The 22,830-nt window shown below is 41.5% G+C and overlaps 1 long non-coding RNA gene across 2 annotated transcripts in view; it reads right to left on the bottom strand.

Moving 5' to 3' along the window:
• Positions 1-22,047, bottom strand: part of LOC144476878 (uncharacterized) — a 45,476-nt gene extending 23,429 nt beyond the window's left edge. For both annotated transcript variants that reach the window (XR_013495090.1, XR_013495091.1), the window contains exons 1-2: positions 21,902-22,047; positions 13,866-14,129 (exon numbers count right to left, since the gene is read on the bottom strand). This is a non-coding gene — a long non-coding RNA (uncharacterized LOC144476878). The remainder of the gene's footprint in view (positions 1-13,865; positions 14,130-21,901) is intronic.
• Positions 22,048-22,830: the final 783 nt, after the last annotated feature.

The raw sequence follows: 22,830 nt of genomic DNA, 5'->3' as shown, positions 1-22,830 counted from the left end.
GCTCAAAGAAAGCGTACACCAGTATAAAAATGTATTAAAAACAACAGCCAAAACTATTCCTTTAAAGAGTTTCCAAAAATTACTTCGTATCTGTTAAAAAATTTTCGTCCGAGAATTTTTGTTAAAAAATTACTCGAAGTACCGTAAAAAATTTAATTTCTCCGGAGTTTCCAATTCTCCCACGTAGCTACCGGTTGAAGAAAATTGGCTTTGCATTTGAACCGGACATACGTGCACACACGCGCGCGCAAGCGGTTGAATGGGACCACGCGCTTACGTCTGGTCATTACCTACCGTTTCTACTTATTGCGAGCAGGAACGTATATACGCGCCTCGTGTAAACTTTCAATGTTGATTTTCTCGAGAACAGGGCGCTCTGTACGAAAATATTATTTTACATTTTCGAGTTATTTTTGCCCGATGAATTAACTCGCGCGTGATTGCGTAATCGTTACCACCGCGTCCTGTATATTTGAACTGCCTAAGTCTGAACGTTTCCATGAATCGTTCCAGCCACTTTGGTTAACAAAACGACCGTGTGTAATAATAATAATAAGTACATCGTGGATCCTTGCGCGAACGAAAGATATGGCGCGACGAGTTGCTTATTATCATTCCTTACATTCTTGTTAGGTCTAAAATCAGTGTTGTTATATTCTTCTGAATGAAGGAACAGTTGTAGTTAAAATTAATTTCAGTTAACACTAGTAGCAAATATTGATGTACGAGTAGAAAAATTGGTATTTATTTTATTGGGTCGTTTAAAAAATTATTTCACTTTTCAAGGGTGGCAATTTGAGAAGATTCTCAAAGTATAAAAAATTAATAAAAGGATCAAAGACTACAAAAACAAAACTATCAACTATTTATAAACTATATCTCTAAATTATTCAAGTGTTTTATCCGACGCGCGCATTCGTCAGAAACTCAAAGCGTGAAATTCAAAATCGCGCTGTCAGCCGAATATCAAAGCGACCGTAGGCGCGGGATCCGAGGGAAATGGCCAAGAGCGAGAGTGAAAGTACAGGGATGGATCGAAGGAACGAAGTTTCTCGGCTGCGCCTTTTAAAAGGACGAGGACAGCCGGCAATTAGTCCGACGGGGGGTGGTGGTAGTCTGGCTTGCACTCGAATCAGAGAGCCGGGATTCGGGAAACTTTTTTCCCTTGCCGGCATACGGAATCACGACACCGATTCTCGATTCAATCGAGACACCGGAACAAGTTCCGTCTAACTATCTGCGAGCCCGAAGGCTGCAACTACGTGGCGGTGTGCATCGATCGCTCGTTTCGTTTACCGTGATTCCGACCGTGACTTTTCCGAGCTCCACGGGCGTAGGACAAATTGTTAGCTTTTGAACTTCGCCGCTCGAGAATCCTTATCTTGGATCGGTAACTGAAGTTCGTTGCGATTCTTCCTCGCGTTGGTACACGAGCGAGTGTTGTTCGTGGCGAGTTTCGAGCTTTGTTTCAAGCTATATTGCGTTTAAATGCGAGATCTTAATGGTAGAATGTTGACGGTGATTTGATAGGCCGGACGAGAGATCTCTGAATAAGGGGACTATTAAGCTCAAGGGTTATGCGAGGTTCTATGTTTTCTACAATTCGAGAAACCGGTTCGTTAGAGCAAGACTTGGGTTAAATTTTATTCGAACGACTAAGATGATTAACATTTTATTCGACGCTAGCGAATATTCGATCGAATACCAATTCAATTAGCTACAAATTCATTTAGCTAACAATTTATCTAAATAAAGTTCTATTTGAGTAAGAATTCATTTGGATCAATTTTTATTCGTATAAGAATTTATTCGTACAGAAATCCATATACAAAATAATTTACTTGAATAAAAATGATGAAGTATATAATATTTTCTCATAAATCGTCGATTTATTTCTTCGATATCAATTTTTTCCAATTATTCGAATAAAGAACCTTTCGAATTTTTACCAATACAATTAACATAGTGACTAGACCTAGAACGATTTATTCAACTGAATAATTGCAGAAAATTTCGCGAATTTACTATGGAGAAATTAAAATAATTCTTGCGTTGCTACAATAATTAATTAAATCGATACAAGAAATTATAACATATCCTATTCGATAAACATAAATTTAATTCAGCTCGTAATCGAACCAAAGGCAGAGTAATTTAGCTAGACCACACTAACAGGCTCTGCTATCCCAACTAACCACCCCGAGCGCGAGCTTTGCATCTGGTCGGTACCGCGCGGCGACCCCGTAGCCGACACAATGTGATCAAACAAGAAACCGAGCGGGTTCATAAAACGGGGACACGGACCGACTGCAAATTTCTTGTCGCGCAAGATCCCAGATAGATAGGGGCGCCTCGTAAAAGAGCGTTCCACCCCACGGCGGGCCACGTAGCGTCGTTTGAATCCACGGTGGACGGTGGAGGTCGCGTTGGCACCTGTCTCGGCCACGTTCGCGAAACCGACCCAAGTGCTGCTGAGGTGGTTGTCCGCCCGCAGAAAAGGTTTGCGGGTTCAAGCCCGCTAGATTGGCTTCTTTGTTCGAACGGCCAAGAACTGTCCCCCACCCCCCCACCCCCCCCCCCCCCCCCCTCTCCCCCTCCGTTCTCTCCTTTCCCACCCCCATGCGTCTTTCCGTCGCCCTCCCACGCCCGGGGTAACCTTCTTCTTTTTGCGCTCTTTTCTTCCGCGCTTCCGGCTTCAAGCGTTTTCGAGCGAACCCCTGACCCGTCTGCCCGCCCCTCTACCCCCCTCCCAGTTCGCCCCACGGTAACCCTCTGCCGCCGAACAACCCCGCCGGTATTACGGGAACTGACGTGCCGCGAAGCGTGACCTACCTGTCAACTATTTCCCTCGTTTCGCCGCTTCTCGGTCGCCGCGTGCTTCTCGTTCGTTTTATGGCCAAGGCGAAATGAAATTAGTCCGCGCGCTACCGTTCCGACTCGCGACAATGACACGGTGCTCTCGAATGATTCCGGCTCTGCTTTCCGCGTGCTCGCGAGTCTAGCGTTTAGGGGGTGGGTTTGATGGTTGGATCGATCCTGGTCCGCGATTCGGGAAGATCAGATTTGGGAATTGTTCGAGTAGATATCTGGTTAAGGAAATTTGTCGAATGAAGTCGTTTCGGTTGAATATTTTATACAAATTATGGTTATTCATTTTTATTCATAATTGCTTCCGCGAAACGGCTGATTTCTTGCACGGAAACGCGTGTCCTAGAATGTGCGACCTCCTTCGCTGTCATTCTACGTTTAATAATTCTTGTAATAATTTCTAATTTGTAATAATTTCTAATTTGTAATAATTCAATTTTGTAATAAATAATCGTGATTATTATTCATCATAAATTATTCTACCTACTTATTCGAATGAATTGTTCTATCTACTTATTCGAGCCATTTTTATTACAATTCTTTATTGCAAAATTTGTTCAAACATCTCCACTGATCCGACAGGAAAATATTTCCAACAAAAGTTGATCAGCGATCACATTTTTCCAAATTAACATACAAACACTTGCGATAAAAAAATTTTGTACAAAAATGCCGATCATCGCCACTTATTAAAGTTAAATACATATTGTCGACTCGATGCTATTCTACAACCTTGAACCTCGAAAACAACGGAGGAATAATTTAAGCGACGGAGAGAGCGAGCTCCCGGACCGTTGCGAGCCGTTTTGATCGCACGGTACCAGCGACACGCAATAAAACAAATTCGAGCGTAGGAGCGGCCGAGAGGCGACGCTGAAGCGAAACTAAGACGAGGTGGAGGTGACGTTACATATTTCATAAATAAGAGGAATAAAGTGACTCCGGAATACGAGACGCGAAAAAGTGAGTGTAACGCAGAATAAAAGAAGCGGGGTTACGTTGAAATAAAATGAAACGCTATGAATTATTCATGGGAATGGGGGGAGGGGGGACAGGTAAGGCGAGGCGCAGAGGTAGGAACGTTGTTATTAAACCAAACCCTAAAACACAGATTACCTTAATATGTATTACGTTACACAAGTAGAACGATAAATCGCCGTGAAACGTAAGTGAAACTCAAGCGCGCAAGTGAAAATTATTTCTTGAACATTCTTGCTGCAAAGCTACAAGGGAGCCCGGGGAGTTCACCGTGCAATTTCACTGCGAGCGTGTTCCAGAATTAAATTCTGTAAGTGTACAGTCCATGGGCAAACCGCGGATCAAAAATGCAATGTATTAGGTGACCGGAACAAACGACAATGCTGGGAATGAACAGAGAAAATATCATTTCAAATTCTTTCATATTTTCTACACCTTCGGAAATCTTTTCTGCTTGAAGATGTGAATTCCCAATTTTCTTGAATTATTGCATCGAAGAAAATTAATTTTGAACGCAAAAAAACTTAGAGATTAAATCATCGAATTTTCCAATGAAATTTTCCAATGAAAATTGAAGAAAAGACGCAATTCGATCACGAAATGTCTTCATCGTGTTTAAGTTATTATACTTTCTATTTTATATTTTATTTCATTATCTATTAATAATAATATCTCAACCGTTAATTGCGATTCACGATTAGCAGCTGCAATTCTATAATTTTTCGCCCGACTCTGGTTACCCAACCAGTTGCGAAATCGACACGGCGGCCAATCGACTGTCGAATTCGTACGGCGGCGATGCTTCGTTAAGGATGCTCTTTGCCGGAATTAGATCGTTAGAACGTTTCGGCCGATCCTCACGGAATGGACGCTGCCATTTGCTTCGGAGACTCACAACTGTTCGTTAAACGGGAATGCTTGAGTTGGCAAATGTTTTGGTTGAACGTGATCTGCGTTCGGCTGGTTCATGGCAACAGAGAGCCACTTGACGCGATGTTAAACATTCCTCGAGTTATATTTAAACAACACCTCGATGAATCGCATGCTTTCTTACAAGCAACGATCATGTTGATCCTAGTTGAAATGATGAACTGATTGCTGTATATTGCAGAACACAGATGTCTATTTTCTAACAGAAAATTTTAGATCATTTTGCTGGATAGTGTAGCGAGACTTTTGTTCCCATTGTAGCTAATGTTATAAGCGAATTATTGTATAAATAATAAAATGGTAATGTGGATAATAAAATAGTAATATGGATAATAAAATGGTAATGTGGATAATAAAATGATAATAAACAATCCTTTAATATTCGAATTCTTTGTTAGAAAAATTTGATTGATGTTTAAATTATTCGCTACAACTAGGGATCTTTAAAAAAATAAAAATAGAAATTCTGCGTCTTCGTTAACAATTTTAATACTATTTTTACCAGATTGTAACAAAAATTGAAAAGTGTTTATGTAAAAAATATATAAGATGGGAAATAATTTTGATTAAGAATCATTAAAACATTTCCTTTAACCTTTTTGCGGAAAAACAGCGTACAAATGCAACCTTATTAAATGCAATTAATTTTGCTGCAGCTCGAAATTGGAGATACTCATTTCTATTACAAATGCATAAAATCCAGAATTTACCGATCAATAAAATTGTACTCGATCCAAGAACAAGATTTAAACGCGTACAATACTTCCCACTGTTCGATTGTACGAAGACGGCATCTGCTCGATAAGAATCGCGTTCAATTAATTCCGTCCGTGGCGCGAGGGTCCGCGGAGGATTCCGTGATCAAGCGATTCCGAAAAATTCGACTGGAAGCCCGTTTTCCTCGCGAGCGCATTAAATTCGAAAGCGCAATTTCGCCGAGCACATTTCAGCGGGAAGAAGAATGGAGGATGGTAGGAGGCAACAACACCCACGTGGCGTTTTTCGGGCCGAACAAACGCGTTATTGTGCTGGGACCCGCGGGCGGTATCGCTTACGGTCCAGACTGTACACACGGTCCGGTGATAATGTTACGGGGGAACGTGTTGCCGTAGCGGGCAACGCGTCTCGATCTTCTGAATCATGGCCGACCATCTAAGGGGGTGAACTATTAATGGCGCCCTCGCCGTGTCCGTGGACGAGCGCTCGCGCGCGAGCGTACTCTCCCGGCCGTATAATCGAACGAATTGTTGTATTATTCCCCGGGAATATAGAATGCGGGATCTATAATTTGCTGTCCAGGAGGATCGCTAATCCCTGCAATCAACGTGGAGAAGCGTAGATGCCGGCCGGAGACAACGAGGCCGCCGTTAAATGGATTCGGATCGAAATGGTGTACGGGGTGTCCTATGGATTTGCACGGGAAATCTGTCAGCAAGGTAAATGTCCCCGTAATTGGACATGCCCGGCGATTAGACGCGAGCCCGCGTCTTTATTAATATTGAAATTTGTATTAATAATTAGATCGCTGATAAAACTGAATAATTCTACTCGAACATCTCTTTTTACAAGAAGAAAGGGCGACGTTTTTAGACGTAAAATATATCATACTGAAGAAAATGTTAAGTACAGGGTAGTGAAGATAATCGTCTATATGATGTACGCCTTTAATAAATCTGCCAAGAAGTTCTGCTCGCTTCTTAAGCGTATAATTAAATTGTATGTTGCGTTTTTGCAACAAGTAGCATATATAAATTAACACTTTGAAGGACATCAAATTGAGATATATTTTATTCTTGGACAAAACATGGTTGAATATTAATATAAAATATTTACAATAATATTACCAGATTGGCGATCTCGATGCAACATAAAAATTGACCGAGTTAATTGTAAGAGACATAAGTTACATCGAAATGCCTTTTAGTAGTTGTAATAAGTTAAAAATATGTAACAGTATCCTTAAATTCTTCATATTCGCAATTTTCTATTCGATGTATTCATTATCCCCGTAAATGTACAAAATCTGAATATTGCTTTAAAGCGTCGAAAATACAAACAAGACATAATAAATGAGCGTTTTAAAAATCTTTCCAAAGCACGAAGCGTGCTCGTGCAAAGTTCGCTGCCTTTTTCCTATTTTCGACGTCTCCCTTGCCCGTCCTTTCGCGTCTCTCCCTTTGCCGTGCCGTTTACAGCGTTATTACGATTACATCGTTGTAACGGCGCAATTGTTACGTCCACCCTCTATTTTCCTCCGTAGATAAAGACTCAAAGGGCCTAACTTTTTATTTTTCTTTGCAAGAGAACTGCGAGCGCTTTCACTAGACGGCGCGGCGCCGCGAATGCAAAGAGTTCGACAGGCCAGGGATCGCGATTGCTCTCGAGCGCGTCGCATGAACGCTGAAAGCGTTTGTTGCCAAGTAAAAGCGTGGCGAACGCGACACGCTCTCTGATAGGTGGAAAATCTTGTTACGCGCCGTACCGTGAGATGTATGACTCCTTTTGTCTCCGAGTTACGACAGTTTCTTTGCAACCTTTTCGTCTGTGATTCCCCTCCAGCCGGGAACTTCCTGGGAATTATTCATTTCTCTAAGTGACGATAAACACGCGCGCAATAAAAAGAGAAACTGTTGTCAGCTTACGAGAGATCATTGATCTTTGTTACTGTTGATCAATGTGTCAGGAAAAATTACGTCGGGCAAAGTTCTTTTATTAATAAATTCTACCATAAACGTATACCAAATTCTTAGAAGCTTCCGGATTTTTGTGAAAGAAATGTCATCTTAACCCTTTTAGTGCCGGACGACGATATATCGTCGTTTGGTACACTTGCCAGAAGTGCCAACGACGATATATCGTCGTGCGTGTAATAACGTCTTATTCTTCGCATTGCGAGACAACTTTATCTGTTAATAAATTTATAAATGATCTAATTTGATTGTAAATAATCAAATTTCGTTGACAAAGAATTTGTAAACCGATTTGGGTCTGACATTTTACACATTCTATACCGGAGTGTGCTGGGACCCTGTTTACGCTGGAGTGATAAGATGGACAGATGGACTAAAAATTAAATGTTACATATTTGCAATAGCTAGATAACCAAATAGCAATATTTGTGCTAGCAAAATTTTGTTTCAGCAATGTAGTAGTACCTATACCAATTGCTTGTCTTGCAGCAGATAAAATCCGTTTATCGCCCGCACTATGCAATCGATCTCTTCTTTTATTTTTGTTATGTAATATTGTTTATCTTGTTACATAATAGCAAAATATATTTAGATGTTACATAAATGCAAAGTATATACTTCATAACAATTGGTCTATATAGAATTATGATGAAAAGATGGCTTCTTGTATGCGCAAATACGTTTTGAAAGAGAGAACTCAACGTTTACTTTTTCTTATGGAGACTTTTACCTTTGTTATTTATATAATTTTGAACGAGTAAAGAAAAACTAGTGTCATTGTTTTGTTCTCTGTTTCATCCTTAGTATACTGCTTTTGGAATCATGTAAATATTGTTTCCCGTTTGGTTTTTATGATTATTTTCCCAAACCCTAGTAAAACTGTGAAATTCGGCCGGTTATTCTCGCATAGGCACCTCTTTTTCGTCCGGCACTAAAAGGGTTAAGCTGCAAAGAGATCGCAGATGAATGTACAAGGTGAAAATTTTGCGAAATAGCCGTGCAATTATCAAATGAGGATTCGAATGACATTTAAACGTCACCGATGGGCGGATCTTCGTGTCAGCGATTCGACGGGCGGCCCGGCCCGGCCACCGCGATGCCATTGAGTTCGATTTTTGTTATCGGATGTATACGTGCCGGACGATCAGCGGGATTTCAGTTGATAGAACGAATTCCGTGCGTCAGCATTAAACTTCCGACAATTATAGAAGCGTGGGCTGTCTCTCGCGGTGTACGTGCCGTTTTAGCCCCGCGTGGGCGGCCACGGTTATGTTAAAATCGATTAAGCCGCGAGCTGAAATTCGTAGCGTATAAACACACGTGAATACTACACGTTTGAACCACTTTCTGTGATGAGATTACGTAACGCGTTTAAAGGCTGTTCGTTTGATTGCGGCTTAAGGCTCGCCCCGCGTTTAGATCCGGCCGGCGCGTAAACAAGGGGATGAAAATTGCTCCGGCTTTGCCTGCGGAAAGTTTATGCTCATTCGAATAAACATAAACTCGGTGCCGGTCCATTTATAGAGTGATTCTAGCGAGGAGCCGATTCTAGGTCACACGGGATTATCGCGCGTCCCGCGTCCGTCGACGTGATTTGTTGACGAGCACAGCCACCCTTGTTCGCAGCGCGACAAATTCGAAAAACAAAAAGCCCGATACGAAATTAACGACACGTTTCGTTCGCTGGATGAAGAGGCGTTTATTTTGTATTATAGACGTTTTCGCCAATCTGTCACTTCCGTTTTCGTAGACTCCTGTTTCGTTAACGTTGTATCAACACCGCGAATAACTGACGAATTCGGGTTAACGCAAGACAATCATCCCGTATTATTTTTCCATTCTCGCCAGCTAAATCGTGCAAGTGTCTCTCTGCGTGCCGTCGAAATTATAGAGATTGTTTTGGAAATAATATTTCATAATATGCTAATCTTGCCTCTATTAATTTCTACGTTTTTGTTTCGACAGAACAGATTTTATGAAATCGTTGCAGCAAAAATATATAAACCAACTCCAAACACTTAACTTCATAATTGTTTCCAATAATTATGAAATAGAATAACACGTTATTTTAAGTGATATTTCAAATAATTATAAAATAAAATAAAACGATATTTTAAATGATATATCAAATAATTATATCATAATAACATAATACTCGAAATGCTATTTATAATACTATAGTATTAGAATTCTGAGTATCAGAATATTATTTTTACTCACTGCGAATGAATTTCAAGAACAAAACAGTAATCGATATTTATAACGAGACATAATTAATCGACTTTCCGCGGGAAATGTCCTCTTTGCCGCAGGATGTATCACGGTGCATGAAAATTTCATTCGGCATGCAGCGTGGCCGAAACCATCGCGGAAATTGATACCGACTGCAATTATGCCAACGAGTGCGGCGACTCGGTAGACGAGCCGCGAAAGTGTTTAGTCGCACTTAGGGTAATTACGCGTAATGGCGACCGCACGGCCGGAAAAGATTACGCTTCTATCCCGCGCAAACACAACTTTTCCCGCGTTATCACCGGCCGCGTGGATGCTGCGAGTGATCCCATCCGGAACATGTATTTTTCACGGTTTATTCGCGCATTAATTATGTTAATCTCATTCGCGTCCGATACAAATCTCGCGCCGCGGCGGTTATAACCACCGAATGAACTCGGTTTCCCGAATGTCGTTTAAATGTAATTTTATCGTTGGGATCACGTTTCCACACCATCGAATTAGGGTAATCCGAAACGATCAATGACTTCCATGATTTTAGAATTGACGATTCTTTGCACCGTTTGATATGAAATATAGATATACAGGCGATCTCTCGCTACGATAAATTATTAGTTTAGCCCTTTAGGGTAGGTTACACCCACGGTGACGTAAATCACATTTTCGAAACGCTGACGTATGTCTTAAAACGTCAAAATGTTAAAAAATCAAGTAAAAAGGATAATAAAATCGCAATTTTTAAAATCTGTTAGAAATCTCATAATCTCGCTGTCTTTAATTATTTGCAGCCCATAAGAACATTAACCGAATTCTATAAAATTGTGAGTGCATGTATAAAAGTTGAAGAAACACTATATTTTAATTCTGTCATTATCCCAACCGGTCAGAATTATGGAAACAGTTTTCTAGTCATTGTAGTAGTAAAAAAGACATTAATATAGATAGAGTAAAATAAGCTACAGATTTAATCAAGATAGACAACTATCATCCCTTCTCGCGAGCCATTTCGAAGATACTAAACAAACGTCTATTAGAGATTTAGAACTAATCGAGGCTAAATAACGGAGAACGAATGAATCGACCCAATCGTGTCCCATCAGAAGATAATTGCTCGATCAGACGACTGACGAGCGCCGTCGGGTTCATAAGCTCGCGCTGGTTACATAAATCTCGATGTCGCAAGGGTGGATCGGTCGCGTTGAGGGGACCATCAAGGGCGTCGGTTGCACGTGTGCATATTTTAGAAGTCGGAAGACCGCGGGGCGGACGTACATCAAAACGCCACCCACTGTCGTAATAACATAATCGGATGACCGTCGCGTCAAGCCCGGCGAGCTTCGTATAAATTATGATAAATCGACCCGTTTAATGACACGTTGGAAGACTGCAAACAGGACTTGTTCTCCCCGTCTCTCTTTCCTTCTCTCGCCGCGACCGCGACGAGACCGGGACGGCTCGCGTCGCTCGTTTTAAATCATTCGGCGAGTCCTACGCGGGCGCACGACCGAGTGTTCTTCGGGCGTGTTAATGTACCCGTGCACACGAAACGGGGACAAGACTCTTCGGGGATCCGAACGGAGGACAGCTGGGACCAATAAAATCTCCGGGGCTTCACGCAGATAAGCAGATACGCTACCGTGTTACGGGTTCCTCGGCTAAAACGCTGTCCTTGATTCAACGCAGATAGCACAAAGGCGTCCCTCCTCGGCTCAACTATTTCATTTGGAAGCGTCCCGTTGGCTGCGCCGCGCGTTTTCCAGGCGCGCACACCGCTACGAACGTTCGAACCATAAACGAGGGAGAAACATTCTGCAGGTAGATAATGCAACCGGATCAAGACCGCATTGAATCGTCGGTAGACTAAGGATCTTTGTACGAAACAAGAAACTGTCTGCGCCGATTGTAGGACAAATGGGCCAAGTATAATATACTCTCTTGCTTGAATCGTTGCATTGAGTTGAAATTAGTACGTCTACATTCTTCAGTTAATTGAATCTCGATTTTAAGTTTCGCCTTTTCATTTTCTTAATCGTCAGACTTTTATAATATTCAATAGCAGATTTATTTGTAAAAGTCACAGAAGTTAGATTGTCTTTATAATAAAATTAGATTGAGGAATGATGTATGATTATTGTATATTTCTGTATTATTTCTTCATTATTTTAAATAGGTATAAATATACGATTTGTTAATTGTTTAAATAATTTAAGAAAATTGTACTTTTCTATTAGATTTGAGCGAGAGAAGCAACTTTTGTCTGAAGACCTTTTCTCTATTTCGTACAGTTTGCGAATTATAGCAGAAAATAGACGAATATTTAGGGGTTAATTTCCACCCCTTGAAATTAATTTACGCAGAAAAAGAAAATTGCGTAATACATTCCTGCACATGCTCTATATATACACAATTTTAAATATTTATTGAAATACCAGGCTGTGGTTGATCCCTTATAAACAGCGTTTTAAATAAAATCTAAAATGCCATCAAGCCAGCGATAGAAAAATTGTATCCTTAAAAATTGTATAAAACCAAAATACATATCTACATAATTAAGAACTACCTCCAATTAACCGACTTAATCTCCAATCGACTTAAAGCTGTCCCACCTATCTGTAAACGCCATTTCACCGACACCGACAACCTAATCTCCGGGTATCCGTCAGCAACAAAAACGAGATTTATCGAAACAAATCAACGAGAAGTGTCCGCTTGATCGCCGGGATCGCGCGCGTCGCGACGATAGAGAGAGGGAACACTGTAATTCACTCGGATTTCACTTACGCGATAGATATTCAATAACACGGGACCCGGGGTATCGGTAAACGGCGAGCGCGTTTCACAGTTCGCCTAACGGCTCTATAATTCCGATTGCACGCGCGAAAACATCCCCCCTCGTTCGCCCGTTGTCGGGATTAGAAAAACGCGGGCGCGAGTTACGGGCTCGCTCGAGGATGGAGAATTTATTGGGAGAGGGATCGGCGTACTGCAGTACTGGTTCCCGGTACATACCAGTTTCCGGTACGTATGGGACAAGCAAGATCGCGTGCGTTACAGGGAGCATTATTCGCTGGTGTATCGCGTCTGTAACTCCCGCCGACCGGCGCGATAAATTCGATTAAATTACATATCGCGGCAGTTCGTAAAACAAATTGGTCGGGGCGGGGCGGGACGGTGGACACGTTGCACTTTGTACAGGGTGTTCCAGAACCTGGCGCTGTCGCTTGTTTATGAACGGTACTGACCTTTGCACGGTCCCGGCGCACCCGGTAGTCGGTCGTAATTTCACGCTGGAATTGAGGCGCTTTAAACGGTGCTGGCACACGCTGCTTTGTGGCGACTAGATTTTTGTCTTTGCGGTATCTGGATTTTAAGTCTTTCTAAGGCTGAATAGAAGTTGTCGGAATAATAATTGTCTAAATTTAGAGTTGCCTAAATCAGAATTGCCTAAAGGAATTGTACGAGACATGAATAGGGTGGAACGTCTTTATGGAGAACGGAAATTGTCTAAATGATTTGTCAAATGTGTAAATTGAATGAAAATGTCTTTACACGAAATCAAAACAGTGAATCAAAAAATGAATTAGAGTCAATATAAATTAGTTCACTTTTGACGAAATGTAAAAATTCGTACTATGATGAAGCAATTAAGTCACCGATTGAAAAGTATCTCGTAAATTTTATTTCTGACAACCCTATATTTCTGAAGTTGACAAGATCTGTATTTTCGTATGCTTCCAGCAGCTTGCACAAATTGCCTGTCAAGACGTTCACAAACGAGCTAAAAAGTACCCGCCAGATGCACCCAGAATGAAAGTTTCATTCATTTGTTAGCAGCGAGAACACGTTAATTTCTAAATGAGTACTATATATCTCGCAAGCAAAAATTCCAGCCAAGAATTTCGTGACAATATCGCAATGTGTAAGCACCGTCGTGTTTTTATCACTGAACCAACCATTCTTGTCAAAAGGACCGTTCTCACGTTTCTTCTCCTAAAATTGTTCAAGTTATGAAGCATTAAGTTACATCAAAAATATAGCAAGAAATTAAAATAAATTCAGGTTTCTTAGTCTTATAAAGCAACGTACGTTGGTCGCTTTCACCGCTCGATAGGTTTCGCGTTAATCGACGAAAGCAACACATCAGAACAGATACACCATTTCGCTCACCTGGCAAGTTTCCACAAATATGCAGTTTTCCCGTATCCGCGGTAAGTGCCCCGGCGAATCCTTTCATCGAAGATATCGCCGAACTTCGGAAGCTGCCGCTCGAAGCGCGCTGCAGGCGCGACAATTCCCATCATCGACAATACTGTTTACGTTATTTGCAAGGGAACTCTCGCCCGTAGCGCCTCCACTCCTTTCAATAGCCATGTTTTATTGAATACCCTTTGAGGCGTGCACGCGCCGGAGTTTCGTGGTAGTCCGCCGTGTCTGCAACATGCGCTTTGGATTACAATCCGCTCGAGGGTAGGCAGCGAAAGGGTTAATTTACTTTGAGGACGTTCTAGGAAGAAACAACAAGGACGAGTTGCCGCTATTGTCGCCGGGCAAAACTTGCGGAAGATTCAGTTCTACCGCGAGCGAGGGTGCACGCGTAGAATTTTAACCCTCCGCGCTCGAATGTTCCATCTCTCGTGGGGTGGAACGAGACTGCTAATATTTGTGGCACCTCTGAAACGACGAGATTTTTGTTTCGTCGAATCTGCAGCGGCGCGGTGTTACACCAAATCCCACTTAAGTGGCGTAATTATTTTCTTGTTACAGAATAAACAGAATAAAAGAAAAGAAAATCTAGTATGTCTCGTTGCATACCCAAAGAAATAAAAATTGGTCTCACTCCATGGTAATCAGCTTCACCATGCTATATTACAAAAGCGTGGAGCATTATACCAAAAAATTACAATATAAATAAGTAAAATATAGAATAGCAATTTATTCTATTTAATACTTTAATCCAACCCTTGACTCGAAAATGGCGATTTGCCTCCCAAATTTGGAAAGGTATCTCGCGTTCTACGCACCGAGTCTACGAGAAATTACGAGTTTCGGCTGCGTGATTGACTCGTGGGACACCCGGTAGATTCGGATAAAAATTCAAAGCCCTATTCGGCGACGTGGCGCGACGCGATGGTCCGTCGCGTCGGCTTTGCCAACGACGTGTGCACTTGGCGAACAAACGGGGCCGGCGCATGCGAGCCACGAGTGAATCATTCCGCGGAAGCGGCCGCGAACATTCACTGACCACAGTCACGGTTTCTGGCAATAAGCGTTAAATGCACGGGGCCGCGAGGCGCATCGCGGACCTGTTGTGGCCGTAATAAAGCGCAAGCCAGACAATTCAAACGCGGGCCGCGCGACATTTTCGTTCGGTTCGGCTATTAAACGGCCGCTGACGAGACAATGTTGAATCTCGATGACCGCCGCGGATATAAGTGTACAAGGCGATTGCCGATTTTATTTAGAAGCCGGTTTCCCGATTTGATTTAGAGGCCGATTTACCGACCGGCGATGTTCTGTACAATTACGATTGAATTGTACTAGGTATTGTAGCTACAAAGTCGTTCAATTACGTTATAATTCAATCGCATTGCAATCCGTAATTCTCTGTTCAATGAACTCACAATGTAGTTCGTAATTGCTATTCGATTGCAATTACAAAATACTAAGTTTGTAATTTAGTTACATCAATTTGAAATGGAAATGTAAGAAATTAGTAGCAAGAGAAGAAAATACGCAGAATAAGAGATGAGTACACGAAAGAAAAACTTACAAATGTACCTGACTGCTTTAAAGTTCTGAGCTGAAGAACTGTAGTTTAATTAAATTGTCTTTTAATTACTTTCTATTTTAATTGCTTTAAAGTGTCGATTATTTTAACTGTTGATGTATGACTAATTTGAAACTATATATGTGTTCTCATTATACTTTGATTATACTATAAAAATGTTATCTGCCTAGTTGGCTCATAAACACAATAATTATGTATAATGGTGAGATCGTTTCGCTTAATTTCTAAAATCGTAGCCAAGGATGCTTCTCTCTCAGTTTATCGAAGAAAAAAGATCCCGCGAGATTACGCTTTAAATATCTAACAATCTCCAACACAGAACAATGCCAAAAAGCGATGGAATCTTATAGCACAACACCCACCAATCAAGCAATACATTGGAGACCCCACTCCTGTAAACGACAGAGGATTTAATCTCTCCGAGCTAATGACGACAAATTAAGTCATCAATTACGAAGCTACAGGAAAATGCACTGATTAAACAGTTACTCAACTGGTGCCGCCGACCAGGTAACGTATTACCGTCATAAAGCAGCTGTTAAATATTAATCACGTTCGCGATTAGACACAGTCGGTGGAAGATTTAATGTCCATTCAACGGCAACACTTCAACCATAAAAATCGACCATAATTCATAAAAAAAACGGAGCAGGTTCAGCTTGAATTATTTTAACCATTAACGCAGTCATGGCACATAGTCCGCGAGTATGGTCGCTATTTGTAAAATTCCAGAGCCAGGCAACAAAATTGTGGAGTTTTCACGCAAAAGTTTTCACGTCAATAAATTTCTTTCAATTATTGTAAAGACATAATACTTAAATCCAGCACGATGCTAGGTAAATGTAATTGAAAAATATAGAAGTCATCAATTTATACATAAAACTTTGCTTTTTTATATGTTTTTAATCTGATGGCACAGAAACTGGAATATCTACGCTACACGATTTTTCTGAAAATTATATTCGATTGGAACGAAAGAGAAAACAAGACGGCCAGACGTACGGCAGCCTGTTCGCGAGGCACGAATCATCGGAGGATCGTAGGAACACGTGTACGTGGCCGTGTAACACGCGATCCAAGGACTTTTGTATTACGTTTCTATCGTACTCACGATCGGACACAAGTTGGCCGTGCGCGCAGCCAGCATCGTAAGTTGGATCGCCAGCTGAAGCGGTCGGGATTAGAAGATCCACGCAACAACGGGGCGCAATGCAACGCAACGCGACGCAACGGCCAATAAATTATAAGTTGTTCCGGAAACAATTGCCGTGGCGCGCGGGCGTCGGCGACGCGCAACGCATTTTAATTGATCGCCGCGGATACACGCGGCTTTGATTGCCACCGCCTCTCTCGTACCCGGTGAGTCACGAACAGGTTTCGGATTTAAATCGCGCGATACTTTCGACGCCGCGAATAAGGGAACCGCGGCGGATGCTGTCATCCGCGCGATTATGGCAACGCTAAAATAAAGTCGGGTGACTAATGACCGTTCGTTAAGGCCCGGCCCAGGTATTTATCGTTGCTACTATTGTTGGGCGCCGATAAAAATCCCGCGGAACGAATAAAATCAGCTTTTAAAGATAATACCGTATGACAGTAATAAAATGCAAAGCAGAACGGAAAGCCGCGCGCGGGCCATAAAACTGTAGATAAAATTGCTGGTACACGATTTAAATGGCTTGCGTACGGTCGAAGTTTATCAATAAGATAAAAACGAGAACTCCAAAGTCTTGTGTTATTAGTCATCGCGCGGCACGAACGACAAATCCTTCGGCAGATTTTTCGGAACGGGTCCGTCGCGATGCATTGTTATCCGTCGTGGAATTAACCGGACCGGCGATTACCGAGTCATCGTGATTAGAGCTTTCACGGTTCACTCGTGCTTATGATGGTCATAGATACCGGATAAAGCTATCTACGACGAAAATCGAAAGTACAGTGGTCGCCCGAGGCTTGAATTACATTAACGATTCAGTCACGGCATAGTCACGGTTCGTTCGGACATTATTCAATGCTCCTAGGCGTGACCGGACCGTGAACGTTCAGTGAACACTACGAAGCCTGGCACCATGTAACCAGAGCCGTTTCCACCGCTTTGCGAACTGCTTTTACGGAAGATTATGCTCCGTAAACTGTACCGTGCAGTCTTTCGAATCTCTCTTTAGCTCGAGATTTCAGACTCCCACGATCCGACGTTGGACAGTGCTCGATGGCTGGGTTCCGGGGTGTTAACTGTCCGCACTTTACAGATATTAGGCTCCTCGTGGGGATCTAAAGTGAATTTGCTGTCGGCAACTTGATCGCTAACTTTCGTAATCCAAGAATTTCTTCGTGGCAAATCGTATTTGATGGAGTAAACGGCTACTGTTTCTTGCATTTTCCGGATCTGTAACTCTGTCTGTAGATTTCTGAATTATCTTCAAGTAAAAGTAGTTGTATTATCTATTCTCTTTTTGATATTTTATATTCGAACGAGAGTTACAGATACTTTTTACTATTTATTTCTCTTTCTATTATGCAATTTTCTTCGCCTCCACAATATCCTGACAATAAAGAAAATATTTATTTTAATTAAGGATCGCAGATTATATATTTTAAATACTTATTATATATTTATACTTATGCAACACAGTTGAGAGAGTTTCAACAAGTCGAACAAAATCGTTGAATAAAGCCACAAACAATCCCAAGTTATATTCCGTTCACGGTTCAGCATTCGTCCGTAGGATTCGAAATCACTCCACTCCAGTTAAGGATTATTAAACTGGCAACGGGTTAAGGAAAAGAAGAGCGGAGCGCTCGAACCGAAAGGTTTCCCGGACGTTTCGCCGGTAAAAGGATTATCCGAAGCCATCAGCAGGATTTACCATTTGCAGCCAGATTCGCTAGGGGGTCTGATGACAAACTGGATGCACGCTGGCGCGGCATCCACGAACGAGCCCTGGAAAAACCCGTGTTGTCCCATAAGGCCGACTTTAGTTATTACGGGGCGCACTGTCGAACTGGTTTCACTTCGTCCGTGCCGCATAATTACGGCACGCATGCTAGGTGGTCTTAATAAATGAATACCGTAATAAACGACTCTGTCGCAGGTAAGAAGAAAAGGTCGGGTCCTGGACAGCGGTTTTGTTGAAAAAGGATGAAAATCGGTGCCCGGTCCGTCCCCGATAATTGCACAATATTATTTTTGAAGCCCGTGCTCGGACTCCCGAGCCTTGTCCCCCCCTCCGCTGCCCGGCTGGATTAACCCGTGCAGTTTATGTGGTCGGGGACGATTTACTGTTAAACGATCCCTGTATTTCCTGACACGCGAGCACACGCCGCCTTTTTTCCCGGCACCGCCGTTACAGAGCCGCCGGAATGCGGTTGTGACGCGTGGAAATGATTCATTCGGATATCACGCTAGATTTTTATGCGATCGTGAAACGATACTGCTTCATCCCCCTTCATCATCGTGTTCCTTTCTGCGAGAGGATATCACATCTTTTTCCGAACTGGACGGTGTTAACATTATCAGTGGTTGCGCTCAGCCTGTTAATTCCGTTAACAGGTTCGTTATCATCGTCACACGTGTGCGACGATCAAGCAACTATTTACCGCGTCATGAATATGGAAGTCGTTTTGCAAATTGTAATACACGATATTGAAATGATCTACAGCTTTTCGGGGGATATACTTCTATCACGCTTTATGAGAGGATATGTTTTATTTAATACTGAAGCTACCGAACACTAAAAGCGTGAATCTATTCAGATATTCAACCATTTTTATCAGAATTTAGGATTATGTTAAAGTATTGATTCAATCATTTTCTATGAAAGGGTATTTATAGATTCAATAATTCAATATTTATAGATTCAGTCTTTTTAACTATGAAATTTATAGATACAGTAACATCTAATTCAAACTAATCAAAACAATATATACGTTCAAATAATGAAACATAAAAGATATAAAATGTGATTAAGTAATAACAAATGACATGAGAGGTCCAGTTAATTGAGGTTCTGTCCTGTTACATAAAATTAGCCGACCGTTTAACTCGATCGAAGGATCCCGAAGGCCAGACCTCTGAGAGATACCCAGAGAACAGAACTGGTACGTAACGAAGAACGAGACGCGGTTTAAAGAATCGATAAAGCCGCGGCACAATGTTCCATGTCCGTCGGCCACCGGAACAGCCGGAAAAAGAAAATAATCCGGACGGTGGTCCAGCAACACACATCGCAGTTTTCTAGTTCTTTTTCCGTAGCCCACATTTGCATCGATCTCCATGGTTGCACGGTGTTGCGCCGTGTCTCGCAAGGCTGCCGGGGATCTTCGTCACGGACTTTGCCATTCGACTTGGGGGGGATTTCAACGGCTAATCCGTCGTCAGGTTTTCGTTGACCGAGGATCCGTATTGTCCGGCCAAGCTTCCGGCAGCGTCGTCGAGTTCAATGGGTTCCCCGCGTTCACAGAATATCGCGATTCGTTTCCTGAATTCTGCGGAGTCGGCGATCTCGTTTTACTGGTTCGCGATGCTACCTAGGAGTTGCGTTGGAATGATTTTTCACTGTCCAAAGTTTCAGGTAACGAATGATGTATACGGTGGCTCACGAGGATGTTCCGCAGTGACTTGAATTGATTTGAGATGATAACAGAAACAAGAAACCCAAACTTAATATCTTTATTTGAATCTAGATTAAACGAAGTTTATTTTTATTGAAATAGAAAGAAAGATAAAAGAATTTGATTCGCTAAAGGGTGAATTTGGTCTGTACAAGGGTATATTTGATTCACGGAAAGGTGAATTTGATTTACGAAAGGACCAATTTTATTGGGAAAAGTTACAAAAGGGTGAATTTGATTGCAAAAAGGCGAATTGAATTTGGACAAGGTGAAGTTGATTGGAAATGGCGAATTTCAGTTACAAAAGAGTGAGTACGATTGGACAATGGCGAATTTGAGTTACAAAAGGGTAGATTGGAAAAAAGAGAATTTAATTTGGGCAAGGCGAATTGAATGCAAAAAGGGGTGAACATAATTTGCAGACGGATGAACTAGAAGTGCAGGACCTGTTTCGATCTATGCATTGCTTGTCGAAAGTTCCGTTGTATATCTATAAAACAGAAAATTATAGATAGATGCCTTACTGTCTCAGATTACAATTATTTATAGTTATCGCCGTTAATAGTAAACCTAGTGATTAATTAATGAACGATGTTTCTTGCTTTCATTTTCCACGATGTCCATATGTTTGGAGTACGTCTCTGAAGATTGTAAAACGGTTTGATCATCTGCGAGGACCCTGTTGGCCGTCAACAAGGTTCAACGGGTTCGACAATGTTCTCATCAGTGTTTACGATAGAGTTCACGTCGATCGTTCTCCCGGGAAGTACGCGAAAAAGGCTCGCGGACCAGTAACCAAAACACGAGCTGACGTTCGCGGACGTAACGACCTAGTTTACGCTTCCAATTCAGCCGAGGAAGAATGGAACGGTCCGACGTGAAACGGCGCAGGAGGGAGAGCAAGGGGAGTCTTGGGGACAAGGACGATGCCGCCGATGAGGCAGGGATGCGCGAGAAGTAGAGAAAGGGAGAGAAACAGAGTGAGGTGACTAACAGAGAAAGAGGGAGAGAGAGAGCGATAGCTAGCGAGAGCGAGAGAGCGAGAGAGAGAGAGAGAGAGAGAGAAGTTTTGAAGCGGAACACCCGTACGACAGCTGACGGAGAGAACCCTGCCCGCCTTCAATCTTCATGAAGTTTTTCGGCCGAATTTGCTTGTTTGCCTGTCATTCATTAACACACCGACCGCTGTGTAACTCAAATATTTGGACATTTTAATTTTGCGCTCCGGCGAATGACGCTACTGAAATTGACATTTTGCGTACGCGTTTTTTGCTCGCACGCCTGCTGATGTATAGTTCTGTTTTTCGGAATGTATAATTTCATGGGTTCTCTTTATAACCGAGATTGTCTCGGCGATGAGAATAAAGAGAATTTTTGTACAGTATATGTTATTTGGGAGAGACATGGATGTTCGGCAAATTTCCTCTGTTATATTCTTAATTAATTTTGTTGTTCTTGTCCTTAATGAATTCTCCATTTCATAATATTTATTGCACTTGCTTTCATTTAATTGTCCTTCGTAATTTGAAAACCCTGCGCCTGTTATAGAAATATGTATCTTTGATTTTAATTTTATACGGTTTAAACAATATACTATTTAATATCATAAGGTAATTCATTTTGCATAATGAAATAATATTAGTAGGGTATTATTTGTGGCCCTGTATTCGCTGTTTGAGGAATAAAAAGGATCCTGTTTTCATTTATATTATTTATATATAATATATTTGACTGGAAATAGAGTATTTATCAATGGTATAACAATATTTGAAACGGCAACTGTTAATTAAATATTAGTACTTACCATTTGGTGGCAGTATATTGGTGTCAGTTACAAGATGATAGACAGATGCCGGTGGCACATCATTGGTGTCGTGTTTACAGCTAACGGTCAAATGCCGGCGGCAGACGATAGAGGACATCGCTATTCATATTGATCCCTGGTACATAATCCTCTACACAACCTGGAATATAATTGAAAATAAAATATGAAAATATAGTCAATATTTTAGGTACTTATACAACGAATTACGCTATACATACTAAAATTTCTTTTACTTGCCTTAAACTACTCTTACATAAGCTATTATTTTACCTAAATTTTACTTTGGTAATAGATACAAAGCTTGGCGACGGGTAAGACTCAATTAACCTTTCTAATGCTAGGTCCACCTACGCGGTACATCCGAGGACCGCCATGATTAATTTCGTAAGCACGCTTTGACATGGACCCTTCCAGAACAATATACAACTGCCGATTTCCATTCTATACAATCATCGTTGTAATAATCTTTGTTATACGATAGCAATTAAAATGAATGCGAACAAAGAAAGAAAAGAAAGTGAAATGTTTTAACAATTGACGTAGATATGAAATGACATAATAAAGCAAAGTCACTAAAATCCAGGTACCTGAAGATAAATGAAAAACGTTAGGCACGGCGTGCCACACGTAAAGTTGGGTTTATAAATCTATACGGATTTCCAAACACTTTATCCATTGACTTGATGCGTGGAAATGTATTAACTTAATCGATAAACTTGTTAACCTAATTCGAAGATCGAAATCAAAAACATAGGTTAAATACAACATACAAGCAAGATATACTTGAGACTCGGATAGCAGCTAATCTGATTCTCGCATAAGTACGGCTGGAACTAGATATAAGGATTAACTAAGGAAAAGCCACGTATTCTCTAGATAACCATGAAAAGGGTTAAAATAAAAGCCAG

The sequence above is a fragment of the Augochlora pura genome, chromosome 11 (assembly GCF_028453695.1).
Source record: "Augochlora pura isolate Apur16 chromosome 11, APUR_v2.2.1, whole genome shotgun sequence".
NCBI classification, from domain to species: Eukaryota; Metazoa; Arthropoda; class Insecta; order Hymenoptera; family Halictidae; genus Augochlora; species Augochlora pura.
Note: the sequence above shows the minus strand (reverse complement) of the source record. Positions and strands in the feature narration are given on the sequence as shown.